The sequence below is a fragment of the Marmota marmota genome, unplaced genomic scaffold, assembly GCF_001458135.2.
Source record: "Marmota marmota marmota unplaced genomic scaffold, marMar, whole genome shotgun sequence".
Classification (NCBI taxonomy): domain Eukaryota; kingdom Metazoa; phylum Chordata; class Mammalia; order Rodentia; family Sciuridae; genus Marmota; species Marmota marmota.
The window spans coordinates 37,326,829-37,331,590 of NW_026000037.1; the positions used below are offsets into that span (position 1 = coordinate 37,326,829).

Here is a 4,762-nt window from a genome sequence, read left to right on the forward strand (position 1 = left end):
TATATATATATATATATATATATATATATATATATATATATATATATATTATGATGTCCAACCTATTTTAATGGACATATGTTGATTTCATGGAAATATTTGCAGAATTGAAAACTTGGGACTTAATGACTAATACAGATGAGCACTTAGAAGAATGTCAGGCATATAGCAAGTGCCATGTAAGTTCAGTTCTTATTGTTAATAACTGTATCTAATATATGATTACATACAATAGAGGAGTTCTTTAACATACTGGTGGGAATGACACAGTCCTCATGTAAAAGAACCATTCTTCTGTGGGGTACTCATCTAGGAGGATCTTGCTGTTCACCCTTAACCATGATTCTTCATCTCTGATTTCAGCATGGATACTCTTAAGAGGAGTAAGATTTTGAACCAAGCAAGAGTCAGGAAGTTCCCAGAAGATTTGAGAGTATAAGGGGTTGAGGGATACAGGGAGGTGTTCATAATTACCCTGGATTAATTGTACCCAAAAGACTAACATGAAAACGAAGAGAGATAATACACTGAGAAGTGCATTTAAAACAGAAGAAAGAGCTAATATTCTAAAGTAGTAGTATTTTAAATCACTATTAAGGATTATTATTTCGGTCCAGTATCGGTCCAAATACTATACTTAGACTTTTTCAGACTGTAAAGACCTAGGCACATCTTGCTGAGAGAGAAGGAGAAGAATGTGCTCAATCCTGATGGAGGGATGGGTTTAGTTGAATGCTTAGCTCCTAGGGCAGGGCCTTCTTAAGGTTTCCTGTCCATCCTGCTCCCTGAGCCACCACAGAACACTGTGTATGGGGAACGTGGCCAGGAGGACTGGTGGCCTGAGGCTTTGGTCCCTGGACTGTCACCAAGTCCCTCCAGAACATAGCTATCCCTGCCAAGTTAATCTTAAATAGCGTTGATGATCAGGAGGTAGCCTTAGGAAATCTCCTGTGACCTTTTGCAAGCTTCATCCCCCTTTTACAATCAAATAAGAGATTATTTGGAATCAGTAGATTCCCCCCCCCCCCCGCAATTTCAAAATAAACACAGAGGCCAGGAGCTTGTGATTTTAGCCTGATTCTCGTTGTTCTGGTTTATTTGGCAAAGAATGGGAAAAGCAATTTCACAGGAGCTGGAAAAAAGCATGCAAGAATAGAATAGAAGAAATGCACAAGGCTCTCCGGACAAGCCATCTGCTGGGGCAGGAGTCAGCAAAGGCGAGAAGAGACAGTTTATTCCCTTCTCTTTTGGCTTCCTGGCCTACCCAAATGTCCAAGGGATCACAAAGGGACCAACGATTCTAGGGAGGATGGGCAAGTGTCTGCCTTTTTTTTTTAATTAATTTTTTTATTTACATATGGCAGTGGAATGCATTACAATTCTTATTCCACATATAGAGCATAATTTTCATATCTCTGGTTGTATACAAAGTATATTCACACCAATTCATGTCTCCATACATGTACTTTGGATAATAACGTCCATCACATTCCACCATCATTTCTAATCCCATGCCCCCCTCCCTTCCCTTCCCACCCCTGCCCTATCTAGAGTTCGTCTAATCCTCCCATGCTCCCTGTCCCTACCCCACTATGAATCACCCTCCTTATGTCAGAGAAAACATTCGGCATTTAGTCTTTTTGGGATTGGCTAACTTCACTTAGCATTATCTTCTCTAACTCCATCCATTTACCTGCAAATGCCATGATTTTATTCTCTCTTATTGCTGAGTAATATTCCATTGTGTATATATGCCACATTTTTTTAATCCATTCATCTATTGAAGGGCATCTAAATTGGTTCCACAGTTTAGCTATTGTCAAAAGAGTTCATGCCCAGTGATTGCCATCATGCAGAGCCATAGCTTTCTGAGTGGAGACCAAGATTAAAAAGATGTGTGGTTCCAACCTTTTACCAAGAATTCCTGTAAGTAAAATAAAATTTAGGACATACTATATATTATACATGTATGTATATAATATATGTGTACTACTTACTGAATTAATACATCATATATGTTATAAAACACACAAAATAGAAATTAGGAAACACTGAGATGAACTGATAGAAGTCTTTCTATTTTCCTCCCTCATCCTGAGGGATTATCTTGCATCATGCCTACAGTGGGTACATTCAACTGTGGAAATCCCTCGTCTAAGCAAGGAAAACTAAAAGGTCATAGTATGTTGCTCCACTGACCGTAGGCGGGGATGGAACCATCAAAGAGAGCCATTCAAAGGGAACCCAGCTTTTCTTACTCAACTTTGCATGCTCAATCCTCAGAGAAAGAAAAGAATTCCTGAAAACCTGATAGCTAATAGAATATGTATTTTATATTAGGTCCGAGAATAACCTTGATCTCTCTATAAACTCAGTTTCTATGCAAAATATCTATCTGGATCTGAGATAAGTTCACTGAAGTTCCTGTCACTTGCTAGGAAGAGTCACCTACCCAGTTTGCAAGGGAACAACCACAGGCAGATACTTTCGTGCTACAATTGGTGGGCATCAGAGGGCACAGCAAGGCCGCTGTAGGACTTCCAGTTTACAGGCTTGCTCAGTGCCCTAACTGTGCACATGCCTGTGTGCTCCAAGTACTCTCAGCTCAGGATAGTTCTGGAACTTTTGACAGGTACTCAATTCATGTGGTTCTAGGCAGTTCAATCATAAGGGCATTGTATTGTGGGAAAAGAGCTGAACTGGGTCCTAGTTGTGGTTCTGCTTTTTAGTTGAATGAACTTGGGCAACTGCCTTAGCTTCTCTGAACCCGAGTTTTCTCATCAGTCCTTAGAGATACAGATATATCCTACCTACCTCTGCCACAGGGTTCTCATGAAACCTGTATAAAATGAAGTCAGAATGTACCCATGCCCATGTATTAAGGTCTTTTCAAGGCACCAAGATAAATATGTCCTAGGAATCCTTAGAGTTATTCACTCTCAGGAATTTTCTCTTGAGAAGCCCAGCCCAGAGGAAAACATAATAGATTTATCCTCTGAACCCACAACCTGAGGCTTTCTAAGCCTAAAGAATAAGCCAGGTGGACAAGAAAAACTTCCATAAAGCAATGAGATATGTTTCCATATGTTCCTGTAATGCCAAGGTTTTTAAGGGATATTCTTGCTTAATCGTTCATTCATTCATTCAAAAAATACTTATAAATCATCTTATCTCTGAGATAAACTGAAACAGGCTCTTCAAGAGTTCAGAGGATGAGAAAGACAGAAACAATCACTACACAACATCAGCAGGAGCCACAGCCAGGTGTGTATTACAAAGAGCTCTGGAACAGTGGGAGGCTTGAATACTGGGGAACAGAGTTAAAGGACTTAAGGAGGAGTAGGAATTCATGGGTTGCCCTCAGGCCAAAGGATATTCAAGAGACCAGGAACAAAGTGCAAAGGCCAAGGGTGGAGGTGAGGGGTGGGTTGGTATGGAGATCAGCATGGTTTTCTGGAAACCGTACTGGATCTCGGAAGTCCTCGAAGTCATATAAGGAAACAGAGGGAGAGATAATAAGCTAAGAAAGCAAGCAGAAACCATATCATGGTGGAAGTACAGTGCTTCTGGTCTTTCAGGTCAGCAAAAAACTATTTGAAGCGTTTTAAACGGATGAGTGACAACCAGCCATACAGAAAAATATCAACATGTATTTATTATGCACCAGCACATGGCAGCACTATTCTAGGAGACAGTGGTGAATACCCTCATAAAATATATTGTTTAATGTCAAAGACCAATGCCGAATAAAGTGCAAAAAGTGTTATGACACCTATAGGGTTCTATGGCACTATATATTTTGTTTTAGAAAGGTCACTCTGATCACAGTTCCAGGGTGGAGAATTTCTCCTATCCTCCTAGGAAAATGTCGATAGGGCAAATTTGCTCCACTGACCCCAAGGTAAAATTTAACTTCCTTCTGAGAGGTTCCACCAAGATATCATTGACCCTGAAATTAAGGAATGGGGAACAGCCTGGATAAAGTCAGCAATTTAATAGGGTTACATTTAGAACCCATGAGAGTTGAAGTCGGAGACCTACAGTGTAGTTTCAGTTCTGTTTGATTATCCATGTGACTTTGGACAAATTGCACCACTCACTGGCCTAGTGATTTTTTTTATTTGTTCTAAATAGTTATACATGACAGTAGAATGCATTTTGATGGCCTTAGGATTTTAAGGAGACCATAGGGCTCCTTTCAAAGTAATACACTAAGATTCTATTGAAGAGGGCTACTACTTAGCATGTTCTAGACAATTCTTGTTTACTAAGGAGACTTCTGCTGAGGTTGTCTGTGTGGACCTTTCTGAGATCTTTCTACTCACAGACTGACAATAAAAAGACAATCTTCTGGGGGCTGGGGTTGTGGCTCAGTGGTAGAGTGCTTGCCTAGCATGTACGAGGCCCTGAGTTCAATCCTCAGCACCACATAAAAATAAATAAATAAATAAATAAAGGTATAGTGTCCAACTACAACTGAAAAATAAATATTAAAAAGAAAAAAAAAAAGACTTCTTTTTCTTCTGAAGCACCCTCTCCGTACAACTATAGTCTCCCTGCTGGTCCCAGCACTTAACATTGTCCTTTTTGGAGGGCTGAATTAAATAAAATAAATGGGTAACAAGGAACAATTTATGCATACACTTCATCTATACCTTAAATCAGAATGGATTTATACCTACCTTGGAATGTATTTGACATTTTCTTCCTTCCTTCCTTCCTTCCTTCCTTCCTTCCTTCCTTCCTTCCTTCCTTTCACTAC

The 4,762-nt window shown here is 39.8% G+C and overlaps 1 non-coding gene across 1 annotated transcript; it reads left to right on the top strand.

Annotated features, from left to right (window-relative positions):
- The first annotated feature begins 4,358 nt into the window (after window positions 1-4,358).
- Trnaa-agc lies at window positions 4,359-4,431 on the top strand. Its single transcript has one exon. It is a non-coding gene; the product is annotated as a tRNA-Ala (tRNA).
- Window positions 4,432-4,762: the final 331 nt, after the last annotated feature.